The 14,828-nt window shown below is 38.4% G+C and overlaps 1 long non-coding RNA gene across 2 annotated transcripts; it reads right to left on the bottom strand.

Annotated features, from left to right (window-relative positions):
* Positions 1–4,431: 4,431 nt before the first annotated feature.
* On the bottom strand, positions 4,432–11,857 carry LOC123590756. Of its 2 annotated transcripts, XR_006708962.1 has the most exons (5): positions 11,648–11,857; positions 8,313–8,411; positions 5,351–5,458; positions 4,744–4,907; positions 4,432–4,605 (listed from the first exon to the last, which is right to left on the bottom strand). It is a non-coding gene; the product is annotated as an uncharacterized LOC123590756 (long non-coding RNA). The 2 variants fall into 2 exon arrangements; XR_006708961.1 differs by having other exon boundaries at positions 4,432–4,907.
* Positions 11,858–14,828: the final 2,971 nt, after the last annotated feature.

Genomic DNA, 14,828 nt, shown 5'->3' with positions numbered 1-14,828 from the left:
GAAACCGGACCACTTCCTTACACAAAAATAAACTCAAAATGGATTAAAGACCTAAAAGTGAGACCTAAAACGGTAAAAATCCTACAAAAGAGCACAGGCAGTAATTTCTCTGACACTGGCCATGGCAATGAAGGAAACAATGAATAGAACTAAAAGGCAACCTACTGAATGAAGATATTTGCAAATGATGTATCTGATATAGGGTGAGTATCCAACTCAACACCCAAAAAACAAAATCCAATTAAAAATGGACAGGAGACACGAATAGACATTTCTCCAAAGATGAGATACAGATGGCCAATAGACACATGAAAAGATATTCAACATCATTCATCATCTGAGAAACGCACATCAAAACCACAATATCATGTGATATTCGTCAGTTGTCAGAATGGCTAAAATCAAAAACACAAGAAACAAGTGTTGGCAAGGCTGTGGAGAAAAAGGACCCCTCATGCACTATCAGTGGGAAGGCAAACTGGTTGGCCACTGTGGAAAACAGTATAAAGTTTCCTCAAAAAGTTAAAAAAATGAAACAACCCTATGATCCTCCAGTAATCACACTACTGGCAATTTTCCAAAAAATACAAAAACACTAATTCAAAGGGATACATGTATCCCTATGTTTATTGCTGCATTATTTACATTAGCCAAATTATGGAAATAGCCCATGCCAATCCATAAATGAATGGATAAAGAAAAGGTGGTCTATATATACAATGGATATTGGTCAGCTATAAAAAGAAAAAAAGAATTAAATCTTGCCATTTGCAACAACTTGGATAGATCTAGACAGTATAATGATAAGTGAAATAAGTCAGAGAAAGACAGATGCCATATGATTTCACTCATATGTGGAATTTAAGAAACAAAACAAATGAGCAAAGAAAAAAAGAGAAAAACTAAAAACAGACTCTAACTTTAGAGAACAAACAGATGGTACTGGGTGTGGAGGGATGGGGGGTAAAACACGTAAAGAGGAGTAAGAATACACTTACCAAGATGAGCACTGTCTAATACAGAATTGTTGAATCACTATATTGTAACCTGAAATTAGTATAACACTGTATGTTAATTACACTGAGAATTAAAATGTTTTTAAATATGGAAAATAAATAATAATAAAATACATGGTGCTGTGACAATGAATCATATTCTGGAAAAATGGTAATGTTGGTTCCAAAGGAATCAGAAATTTAAATATAAAAAAATGAAACTATAAAATTAGTAGAAGAAAACACTGACAAGTTCCTCTATAACTTTGGACAGAGAAAGACATTTCTGAGCAGATTGAAGTCCAAAAACCATTAAAAAAAAGATTGACAAATTTACTACATCAATTTATTTTTATTTCTACTAGATACTTTGCAATGCCAAAAAATAAATAATAAAATGGCCAAAAAAAAAAAAAAATTGTGACTCACACCATAAACAAAAGCCTAATTTCCCTTAATATGTAAAAAAAAAAAAAAAAAAAAAAAAAAAAAAAAAAAAAAACTCCTAGGGGTTGTGGGAAAAGAGACCAACACCCTTAAACCTGTGCAAAATGCCTGATATCACTTGCAATAAACCAAATTCAAGTTAAAACTACAATATGCCATTTCTCAGAAGCCTAGCAATTGATAACATATTCTGCTGGCAAAGCTGGGGGCAAAAAGGCACCTCCTACTTTGCTGACTGGCAGGTACCATGTCCTGTGGAGAGCCATTTGGCCATAACTAAAACTTCCAAATTCATTTTCCCCCCACCCAGTAATCTCAATTCTAGGAACTTACCCATGATAAACTTCCCATGTGCTAGTTGACATACATACAATGTTATTCACCATAGCATTATTTGTAGCAGCAAAAAAAAAAAATAAAAAATAAAAATAAAATAACCCAAATGTGTATCTATGCAAGACCAGTTACATACACAGTATATCCACTTACCTCTAGATACTGATATAGAAAGATGTCAATAACATATTGTTATAGAGTAAGGAGGAGGAGGAGAAGGGGAGGAGGGAGAAGGGACGAAGGGAGGGGGAGAGGGAGAAGGAGAAAAAGGAGGAGGAGGAGAGGAAGAAGAAGAAAAAAGTTGTGTAAGAAAGGGATAAAGTAAGAATATATATCTATATTTGCTTGTATATCTCAAAGGTATGAAACTAATAAAAGAGGCAAATGTGTAAAAACGAAGTGATCAAAAACAGGCAAAAGTGATACTTCTCCATGTTACCCTTTAAATATTATTTTTTGAACCATATGAAAATATCACCTATTCAAAAAGTTTAATGCCTAACTAACATGCCAACAGATGATTAAAATAATTACCATATTTTAAAAACTAAAAAGAATTGAAAACTGAGAGCCCTTGAAAATGACATCATAGAGATGAAAGATCTATTGGTAGATTTTGTGCTTCATACCCTTTTTATGATTTCTTTCTATGACATGGCTGTTTTCACAATGGCAGTTTCCTTGGAAGTGTCCTCCACATCATTTCTCCTGACCAGCAAAAAGACTGATTCGTAAACTCAGGAGCCTTTACCACAGGCAGAGAAAGAGCTTAAAAGCTGATGTAAGCTTGTTGTTCTCACATCTAACAATTCACCCAAGCACAGTGTAGTACCTTCCTTTAGAAAGCATGCATTCATATCTATATAGCAACAATATGCGAGTACAGAAAAGAACCAGAGGAAATAGGTTTGCATCAAAAGCATAAGGAAAATACACAAAGGAGCTGTAACTGTTTCAAGAAAGATCCATAAAATCAATTTCAACAATATGAATGTGTCAAAAACAGGTAACTGAAGCCAATGTGCTTTCCCCATAAAAGAGATGGAGAAGGCTTTCTCCCTTGGGGAAACCTTTCCCGCCAAACCACCCCAACTGATGGCAACAGATACACCAAATCTGCCAGCACTAAGAAATGAAAGACAAACACAGGAGACATTCAAAAGCAATCAAGCATTTGAAAGAAATAAGAAGGAATGAATGAGTTGGTTCTGACAAAATTTAAAACACTAAAGTAAGTAAATAAATTTGGAAATAAAGTAATGGAAAACATCACATGGTAGCAAAGTTATATTGAGGGCACCTTAAGATATATTTTCTTAAAATTCTTATCCAGATCACAAAATGACAGTATTATATTTTCAACTGGATGGAGCTGTTTTATTAAACATACAGATCCCCATTTTATAGAAGGAAAACTGTGGCTTGGAGAAGTGAGGTAGATTGCCTACAATCAGCTACAACAGTCAACAGTGGACTTGGGATTTCTGGTGCCAGAAATAAAAAGAGCAACAACAACAAAAAGCTAATACTTCTTGATGTCTTCCTAAGTGCCAAGCTGTTTGCCTGCACTATTTCATTCTCTCCTTGCAACAACGTGTAATGTCAGTGCCATTATCATCCTCATTTTAAGATAAGGAAATTAGAACTTGGAAAAGTTAGGCAAACTTAACCTCCTCACTCAACTGCCAAGTGGCAAGGCCAAAATTTGAACGTGAGCCTGAACTCATGCTTATTTTAGGGACCATAAAGCCGGAGGGGCTAGGCTCTGGGGACAGACTTCCTGAACGTGAATCCTGGCTCTACCCACTGTGAGCAGAGCCACCTTAGGCCAATTACTGAACTTTCCTGTGCCCCTGTCTCAGTTAACTCATCTACAACATGAGAACGATACTGGTTCTTACTTCATAGTGTTCTAATAAGAATGGGATGAGTTAATATGAAAAAAGCACTCAGAAATGTTCCTGCACACAATATCCTATATGATCACACATGGTAACTACTATGAAGATGATTGTTATTGTTGTATCTTTAGCGCTCTTGACTCTCCAGCACCACAGAATAATGAATGCTTATGAGATTTCTCTTAACTATTAGGAAGTTACATCTAGTTTCAATAAGTTTAACAAAAAGAAAGTTTGCCATATATTTTAGAAAGGTTTTTCCTAAAAACATTTATGGGATTAATGGAATCAGCCTTAATTATCCCAAAAAGTCATTATAAGGAACAATGAGGTTAGATAAATAAGCTGCCATTGTTTGTGAGAACATTATTTGACTCACAATAGTGAGAACCACGTGCCAACAATGTGATTACATTTCCCTTGTACTTCTGATCACCAAAGGATTTGCAATTAATATTAATTCTTTTTAAAAAGAAGCAACCAGGGGCGCCTGGGTGGCGCAGTCGGTTAAGCGTCCGACTTCAGCCAGGTCACGATCTCGCGGTCCGTGAGTTCGAGCCCCGCGTCGGGCTCTGGGCTGATGGCTCAGAGCCTGGAGCCTGTTTCCGATTCTGTGTCTCCCTCTCTCTCTGCCCCTCCCCTGTTCATGCTCTGTCTCTCTCTGTCCCAAAAATAAATAAACGTTGAAAAAAAAATTTAAAAAAAAAAAAAAAAAAAAAAAAAAAAGAAGCAACCAGATCCAAACACCCAAATTCTCTTAGAGCTTACCTTTGCTCTTTGCTATTAAATTTTTTTTCACCATGTTAATCCGAAAAGTAAAATACCATAGTAATCCAAGATTCATCCATATTGAGTTTAGATGCAGAAAAGAACTGGAGCCCCTCTAGTGTGATTTCCAAAGCATAGGTTACTACCTTATGTAAATTCTAAACAAAAGAATAAATACTTAGCTTGGGGATAATGACAATATTTTTAAAGAAATATCCCATCACATGATTATGTAAACATTCAACCAAGATGTTTTCCCCAAATTTAGAGACACGTTGAAAATAAGTAGACTTTACCAAATTCCAAATTGGTCCAATTTCCCGCTGGACCATTTCTTCATGTTTGCATAGATTGATGTTTTTTAATTAACTGACTTTGGACAGCAGTTGCATTCTCTGTGCATAAAAACACTTTATTTCCTGTTCACTTTGTGTTAGACACACTTCTCTGTTTCACCACACTGGAAAATGAAGTTGGAACACATATTTTCAGAGACAATGTAGACACCACAAAGAAATGAGGGAGGGAGGAATCAGTCCTACTGCCACTGAATGGGGAAGCAATATGAATTTGCTGCAGACACACTCCCACGGAAGACAAAATTAAGCCTATTGTTTGCCCATTTTCAACTAAACTTGTAGGAGGAATGAAACATGTTTTTTTCAATGACTCAACAAGAGAGAGGCAAAGGAAACTATTTTAAGTCTATAATATGTTATTAATCTTTTGTGACAAGAATGTCTTTGCACTTTACAATATGGGAAGAGGACACGTTAGAAAGGTATATGCAGTGGTATACGTCAGCAATGGGACAAGGAAGGTTTTTCAGTGTTGCATGTATTTCCCTGTGTTCTATTTTAGGTATCTCACCCACTCTGTCTCATTGCAAGTGCCCTTCCTTACAATGAGAGGACAGGTGCAGACTGTGGACAGGAGAGGCCACAGAAGGGGCCTTGGAAGTCTTCCTTATCCAATCGGCAAACCACAACATGGTGAGGAAGGGTGTTGACACTGGTTGTGAAAAAAAAAAATTAGAAAAGGTGAATAAAACAGAAACCAAAATTTTTAAAACACACTAAAGGACTAAAAATCTGCATAAAATAATATGAAAAGGGTTGTGTTCAAGGCAATTCAGCAAATACCATCTGCCTACGAGGTGCCTTGCACTGTGCTAGGTGAGTGAGCTAATGTCCTTCGGGACATTCCCAAGTACATAGTCTTCCTGAAAACATTTTTCAGTTGCCAAATTCCTGATAGAATTGAATGATTAGGAAAGAAATATGTAAAATCTGTAAAGATGAGGGGAACTGGAAAGAATCTGGACGACACATAAGTCATCCGCACAGTAAAGGAGAGTCAGGGAGAGCAAAACCTATTCAGGGAACCATAAATAGCCCAGGCGGAGCTAATGCCCAGGGGCCATGTGAAAATTGGAAAAAATGCTGGAGTCTTGAGTAGAGCTGGGTTCAAGTCCCACTGTAACACCAGCTGTACGGCTCTTATCAAGTCACATTATAGCTCCAGGCCCCAGCTCCCTCCTGCATAAGAGGTAATACTTATCTATTGTCATGACACCTATCTCAAAAAATTATTGTGAGAGTTAAACTGGGCAATATATGTGAAAGATTTAGGGCTCTTTCTGGCACACAGCCATTCAGTTATATACATTATCAAACTGGGGAACAACGGCAGAAATGGGAAAAGAGCTGGAATTAGTAGGTTGGGATTAGATAACCTAATTTAGCTACCAAAGAAGAAATAAAAAGAAATATGCAAAGATGTGCAATCTCTCTAGTAATCAAGGAAATGCTATAGTGAAATATAGTGAAATAACATATTTAGCTATCAGATTCTTAAAAAAAGGAAAAAGAGGGGCACTTGGTGGCTTAGTCGGTTAAGTGTCCAACTCTTCATTTCCACTCAGGTCATGATCTCGTGGTTTGTGAGTTCAAGCCCCATGTCAGGCTCTGCACTGATAGTGCAGAGCCCGCTTGGGATTCTCCCTCTCTCTCTCGCTCTCTGCCCCTCCCCCCACCACATGCATGTACTCTCTCAAAATAAATAAACATTAAAAAAAGAAAAAGATAGATATCCACTGTTTGCTAAGATGTAAGGAAATAAGCATTATCTTGCACAATCAGTAGGTGTATAGACTGACACAATCATTCAGACGGACAAACTGACAGTAATGCACATGGTCTTCAACCCAGCAATTACACCACAGAAATCCTAATTCATGTGTTTGTACATATATTGCTATCACTTTAGTCCACACCGCCACTATCTGGCCTATTGCAATATAGGTCTGTATCAGTCAGCTTTGCTGCAATAACAAACCACCCCATAGCTCTTCATAGCTTACGGTATCAAATGTGTATTTCTCACACTTGTGGTTATATGTGGTTATATAAGGGCTGAAAATTTGCTATGGGTTGTGGCTCTTCACAGGTCTTTTCATTCCAAGAACCCAGCCTGATTCTCTCATTGCAGGGAGAAGAACCAAAGGGCTGAAACGAACCATGCAATCTGATTTAAGGGCTTTAGTAGTTCATGTCTGCACGCATTCCACTAAACCAAAGCCAGCTGTATGATCCAGCTTGACAACTGGGTGGATGGGTAATGGTGGGGAGAAGGGACACAGAGATACTTCCGTAGGGCGGCATTGCATACCAAATAGCAAGAAAGTAGGAATGTATAATCCTTGTTTATGGAAGAAAAGGGAGAAATTGACTATGAATAATCATGGATTCATACCCCTAACTGGTCTACTGGCTTCCACACTGCAGCCAGAGTGATCCAATTAAAACAGAAGTCTGATTCTATAACTCCTCTACTCAAAACATTCCAACAGCTACACATGTCACTCGGAGTAAAAAACCAGTCTTCATCATGGCCTAAAAGACCTGGATGGTTTGAGTTCTCTCCTCCAGCCCATTTCCGTTCTGATCATCCCCTGTCAAAACTCGTCTTTAGCCACACTTGCTTTCCACCTATTTCAGGGCCTTTGTACATCCTGCCTAAAGTACTCTGCATTCAGATATGCCCTGGCCTAGCATCCCCGCATCCTTTAGGCTTCATTCAAATGGCAACTTGAAAGTAGATAACTGGTTACCTGAATCTATACATGTAACAAAACTGCACAGAACTGTACACACATACACCCACACAGTGAGTACACGTAAAAACTGGGAGAATTTGAATGAGGCCTATAGACTACACCACTATCATTTTCTTCATTTTGATATGACACTATACTCATGCAAGATATTACCATGGAGAAATCTGGGTAAGGTATTATTTGTACTACTTTGCAACTTCCAGTGGGTCTATAATTATCTCAAAATTCAAAGTTTTTCTTAAATGAGAAAAAATAGGTCATTAACCACCTTGTATAAAATGACACCCTCCTTCTATATATCCCTTTATTCTGTCTATTCCACTTCACTGTCCTTACGAGCTGACAGATTTACATGGTTTGATATAGGTCATATAGTTATTTGATTACTGTCTGTTTCTCCCACTAGAAAATAAATCCATGGCAGCAAGACCTTTGTTTTGTTTACCGTTGATTCCCTGGCACCAAGAAGAATTCCTGGCATGTAGTAGGTACTCAATAAACATCTATTAAAAAGAATAAATGTGCCCAGTACTCAAAATTAGAAACTACCTAAATGCTCATAAATGGGGATAATTAGTTAAGTTTTGATATATGCCGAATACTCTATGGCAATTTAGAGAATGAAGTAGATCCCTATATACTCACATGGAAAGAACACCATGATATATTGCTAAGGGAAAAAAACAAGTTCTATAAAACTGGCACAAGATGATCCCTCCCAATTAGTAAAGCAGAAAATCATAATACCTTAGAGCAGGGATTCTAAGTGCACATCCTCATTCCACTCTTCATTTGCTGGGTGGCCTTGGATAAGTTATTTCATCTCACTGGCCTCAATTTCCACATCTGCAAAATCAAAATAACGCTGCAGGGATTAAATGAGTAAAGACCATGGCACGGTATAATACAGCTCTAGTTCTTAGCATACTGTAAACATTTAAAAGTTAGTTATGATTCTCGTTTATGTACAAAGTCCTATACAACTATCCGTATAAGTGCTTTAAATCCAGAGAGAAACATCAAGAATGAAACAGAAAAGTGTTAGCAGCAGTGACCTCTAGGGAGAGGGAAGGGAAGAAATGTGGGATGAGATGAGTTGGTTTGTTTCGTTTTGTTTCTGTTTTTTTGTTTTTGTTTTTTTTTTTAATTAAAAACCACACATCCGGAGGGTCAAATAAAAATCATTTTAAATTACATACGCTATGCTTTCTTCCATAACTGATGGATAATCAAGGATTAACTACAGCTGCTTCACCTAAATTTGCAGTGGGGGGTGCAGAGCCCAGGAGCCCACACACAGGGCTGAGGCTGCCGGTCCCCGGGGCCCTGCCCAGCACTCCTAATTGCTGAGCAACATTGACGTGGGCGCTGGTGCCCAAGGTGTGCTGAAGGGCAGGAGTATGAGTACCCGCTCCTCTCTCTGTTCTTCACCCATTAGCCACTCTATTAAATGGGGCCTCACACTATGGAAAATTGTTTCCAACTCAGAGAATTCTGCTAAGACTCTGCCACTTGCTGGCTTCCAGCTGGTGGGTCAGTTAATATCTTGTCTCATTTTCTCCAGGTTTTATTTTGTCTTTTGACAAAAACATCTCTTCTCTGCAGCTCAGCACGGCTTTAGCTTGTTACTCAGTTATGCTAAATTTATTTTTCCTGGTGCATGTTTATTATTCACCTTCCTCATCTCCCTTCATCCTGCTTTTACCTTTGTCTTTTTTAGCTTTTATTTTAAATCATACATTTTTATGTTTAATCATTTTTGTTTCTCTGCTAATCAGCCTCTGTCTCATCGTTACTTTTTATTTACCATTATTTAAAAATATCATAATTTTGGGGGCGCCTGGGTGGCTCAGTCAGTTAAGCGTCCAACTTCGGCTCAGGTCATGATCTCACGGTTTGTGAGTTTGAGCCCCGCGTCAGGCTCTGTGCTGACAGCTCAGAGCCTGGAACCTGCTTCAGATTCTGTGTCTCCCTCTCTCTCTGCCCCTCCCCTGCTCATGCTCTGTATCTCTCTCTTTCAAAATAAATAAAAACATTTAAAAAATTAAATTAAAAAAATCGTAATTTTGTCATGCTCTTTAACTTTTATTATTACTTTGTTTTAAAATTCAATAAACCCTATAAAAAACTTCATGCTTATTTCTTTTAGGTTGTTCTTTATTTAGGTTTGTAAAATCTTTTATCTCGTTTTTAATACAATCCTTATTTGTTTTGCATTTTGTGGAAAATGCAATCGAATTTTTCTCTTCTCCTTTCTTAATTTAAGAAATGTTTATTTATTTATTCTTTTGAGAGACAGAGATAGAAAGCGAGCAGTGGGAGGGGCAGAGGGAGAGGGACAGAGAGAATCCCAAGCAGGCTCCACAACTATCAGCATACAGCCCTACTTGGGGCTCAAACCCACAAACCGTGAAATAATAACCTGAACTGAAACTGATTAACCAACTGAACCACCCAGGTGCCCCACACCTTTCTTAAATTTTAATTCAATTTCACGTCATGATTTGCCTTTATGATGGCAGGTTGACAGCACAGGCAAAGTGGTGGTAATACAGACAAACACACCATGCTACCAGGACAATTGGAGGTCTATGATCCTTCAGCTGTCCCTGGAGCCACCCCTGTAGTTCTATCACCTTCTTCACCCCTACTTAGCAAAAGGCGTCCTTCTGTAATATTTGTTTTCTAAATATATTCCTCCATGGTCATCATGATAGAGTGTGTACTGTCCCAACTCTCTGTGAGGAGCTCACCATTCTAAAATTCAGAGTTTGACCATAATCTAAGAAGCCCAAACTGGGCAAGAGATTATAGTAAGAGAAGGTGGCTTCATCAACATGCCTGGACTGAGCGTGGCTAACCCACCCACAGATTTCTATCAAAGACGCCAAAGCACAGCGACCATAATCAGACTTATACAACACCACTTCTACGTCAGCCTGATTCTGATAACTTATTTCTAGCTTAGTCTTCGCCCTTCTCGGCAGACCTCTAGAAGGAGCCTCCAATCTATTAGTTTCTTATCTTCCCTCATTATGAGACATAAGCTCAAAAGAACTGAGTTGATCCTTGATAGATTGGGGAGAGAGGAGGGTTTTTTGTTTTGTTTTCTCTTAACTGAGTCAGCTCTGCTTTAACAGGGTAACATCATAAACATACAGTAAAATCATTAAGTGGTATGGTCTATTTAGCTTATCAAAATTGAATGCAGAGATGATGCTCCTTCAACTTAAGAGATTTATATGATCCACAAAATGTCTCAAACTACAGTGAAACAGCTCAGTTTGGGTTTCTGCTTCCCTATTTCACTCTCCCAAAGAGAAACACAAAGCTATATGAGAAAAGAACCTAGTTCGTGTTCTGGGCTTGGGCCATAACATTGATTTTTCTAATTTCCTGCACTTTTCTCTCATTATGCGTCTTGTTTATTCTTTTTGGACCCTTTCCCTGTGGACCCAGCCTGCTGTTGCACAATCCCCATGATTCTATCCACCCTCTACCAACAGTCCTAGGAAATAACATTAGCCAAGTATCCTGACTGAAGATCCAAATCATCAGACCATTCCCAGTCACTACCCACACCCATCCATGACAGCTCTCTTCAATCGACTCACTCTCTAATGAAGGTCCTTCTGGTCAGGTATCTTCCAAGATCTGTCCACCTGGGCCATAACCCGGCTCATTTAAATTTGGTCTGTTCAACCAGCAACTGCAACTTTTTTTAACGTTTATGTATTTATTTTGAGGGGTGGGAGGGCAAGGAAGAGAGGGAGAGAAAGAATCCCAAGCAGGCTCTGCACTATCAGCACAGAGCCCAACGTGGGGCTTGATCTTATGAGCTGTGGGATCATGACCTGAGCCAAAATCAAGAATCAGACGCTTACCTGACTGAGCTACCCAGGTGCCCCTCAACTGCAACTTTAACCTACTAAGCTGCATAATAATGCCAGTGTGTACATTTCCTTATCATCAGTAAAACTACAACTAAGTGAATGTAAATCCCTAGGAAATAAATTGCAAAGGAATTCAATGACAAAGATCTTCATAGGTTAGTTTTTCTAATCCACTTTAATAATAGATACCTGCTGCAAGAGACACGTGGTTCAGAAATCCATTTGCTCTATTCAGTGTTTAGGTTTCTCTCTTTTTTTTTCCTAGCCATACAGGGGAGAGATCTGGAGTAAAAAGGCCACTCTGCTGGCTGTCTGCTTCAGAGATCACCTGCTGTGCAGTTCACACTCTAGAAATGTGTCCATTTAGCCCAATTTTTCAGTTCCCTGATAAGCCATACACACCTGCTGGGCCATATGTGCAAAGGAAGAGAAAGCTGTGCCATTATCTTTTCCTAATACTTTGTTTCATTTCACTTCAGACTCTGACAGGAAAGCATTTATTAAATAAAAGGCATAAGCGCATTCCAGAAAATTATAAATGTTTAAGTTTATGATGTTAGAAGAACTCGTTAAAAAGAGCCTAATCATGATTTCCAACAGGGTTTCCAGAAAATACATTCTTGAAGCTCCCCAAAATTTACCAAGTTGTTCAGATTCAGGGAAGTGATCATGGTCTTGCATGGCAGAGTATAAATTGATTGTCATGATTCTGAGATTCACAGAAAGCTTCTGCCAAAATCCCAGAGCAGAAATAAATATATCAATTGCTGCCAAACCATGAAAACAAAATAGTAAATCAACTTGGAGACAGAAACTAGCTATAAACGAAAGGAAGAATTTGAAGATGTCTTCCAGGGTCAGATATGATACCATTTTTTTAAATTTTTTATTTTTTTTTAATAGAGCACAAGCAGGGGAGGGGAAGAGAGAGAGGGAGACACAGAATCTGAGCTGTCAGCCCAGAGCCCGATGTGGGGCTCAAACTCATGGACCATGAGACATGACCTGAACCAAAGTCGGACACTAACTGACTGAGCCACCCAGGCGCCCCAGATGTAATACCATTTAGAAAGTATAACCAACACCAAATTATACCTATATTTAATACAAAATGTCCTCCAAAGTTCTGAGAAACATTAGCTCAGTAACTTCTGCTGTTGTTCATAAAAGTAGGTATTATTGCTCATACAAATGGAATAATCCAACATAGAAAGGGGGGGAAATGTATGCCCAAAGATGTTCTTCTCAGTTTTATTCACAATATTTTTTATCTGAGGCCATATAAATGATCTAAAATTGTGAAATGATTAATTAGTAAGTGAAATGATAAATATCAAATATACAATGGAATAATTTTCTACATTGAAAATTATTTTTGGGGTGCCTGGGGGCTCAGTTGGTTAGGCATCCAACTTCAGCTCAAGTCATGATCTTGCGTTTGGCCAGTTCAAGCCCCACGTCAGGCTCTGTGCTGACAGCTTGGAGCCTGCTTCGGATTCTGTGTCTCCCTTTCTCTCTGCCCCTCCCCCACTCACGCTTTCTCTCAAAAATAAACATTGAAAAAAAGAAAATTATTTTTATAAATAGTTTATTATAACATGTGGAAATGATTTTTTATAATAATTTTATTTTTTTAATTTTTTTTAACATTTATTCATTTTTTGAGAGACAGAGACAGAGCATGAGTGGGGGAAGGGCAGAGAGAAGCATGACACAGAATCTGAAGCAGGCTCCAGGCTCTGAACTGACAGCACAGAGCCCGACGTGGAGCTTGAACTCACAGACCGTGAGATCATGACCTGAGCCAAAGTCTGACACTTAACCGACTGAGCCACCCAAGTGTCCCTATAATAATTTTAATTGGAAAAAGTCAGGATAAAAACTTGAATAAGCATTGCACAGAGGACTCCCATTAGATTCAACAAAAACCGACCACCAACAAGGCATATCATAGTCAAATTCACAAAATACTCAGGCAAGGAGAGAATCATGAAAGCAGCATGGGATAAAAAGTCCTGAACTTACAAGGGAAGACAGATCAGGTTTGCAGCAGACCTATCCACAGAAACTTGGCAGGCCAGAAAGGTATGGCAGGATATATTCAATGTGCTGAATCAGAAAAATATGCAATCAAGAATTCTTTATCCAGCAAGGCTGTCATCCAAAATAGGAGAGATTAAGTGTTTCCCAGACAAAGCTTAAAAGAGTTCGTGACCACTAAACCAGCCCTGCAAGAAATTTTAAGGGGGACTCTCTGAGGGCAGAAAAGACAAAAATACATACATACATACATATATCAACACCAAAAATTGAATAAGCATTATATATAAAATGACGAAGATTAAAAAAGAAATTTTTATAACAGACACATCCACAGTTAGGTATAGAAACTTAGATGACATTTCTATGTAACATGTCTATGTAACATAATGTTGATGAAGATTTATTTTCCTTTGCCCTAAAATTAACAATCAGGATCCAAAATTTAGAACAAACCTATCAATTAAATAAAACGTCTGAAGCAGATCAAAAACAATAAACCCAAACACAAGCTCAGGGTTGATTAAACAGAAGCTGAGCTGGTTCTGACATTCAACGTTCACCACATCACTATTTTATCTAAGTCAAATAGACAGTCAAGAGAAAGGAAAAGAAATAAAGAGACGACCCAGGTTATTAGGACGGAATGATTCAAGGTGAATGGGGTTTCTGAACCCTGAAGCCAAGTGAAAAGGAATTCCCAGAGAATCACTTGCCTCGGAAAGGAAGTTATCATCTGGGTGTTTCTGGGGCCGTAGCATCTATGGATTCGTGCTGATCTTACCACTGGAGTGAAACAATGACTTCTTGAGGGAGCGTGATGTATTTGGGGGCATACATGAACTTACACACTCCGGCCTACGTCTGGACTACACATTTCCAAAGCAAGGAGGCATGCCATAGCACTGGTTCCCACAAAGCAAAGACAGACATAGTGTGACTGAGATGAAGATGGCCAGCAACCTGACACTCAGTCCTCACGCACCCTCAAGAGGCACAGAGAACCGCAGTAGAGGCTTCCAGGAGTGACATGTGATAAAGCACATAGGTGACAATAGAACTAGAAGGTATTTTTAGAAAAATCAAACAAAAACTCTTAGAACTATAAAATTACTTGTTGATTATCTCTCACTGAACTGGAGATAAGTTGGTAGAGAAAACCCAGACAGAAACAAAAAGAGAGAAAAAAGGGAAAAGCAACAAACTGGGTGTATTCCTATGAGATAGAGTGAAAGTACTAGTAATGAGTAATACTGTACCTATTTAAAAACATAGAATCTAACCATAAGAGACTCTTAACTACAGAGAATAAACTGAGAATTGATGGAGG

The sequence above is a fragment of the Leopardus geoffroyi genome, chromosome B4 (genome assembly GCF_018350155.1).
Source record: "Leopardus geoffroyi isolate Oge1 chromosome B4, O.geoffroyi_Oge1_pat1.0, whole genome shotgun sequence".
Lineage (NCBI taxonomy): Eukaryota > Metazoa > Chordata > Mammalia > Carnivora > Felidae > Leopardus > Leopardus geoffroyi.
The sequence above is the reverse complement of the archived record's forward strand: the minus strand, read 5'-3'. Positions and strand labels throughout refer to the sequence as shown.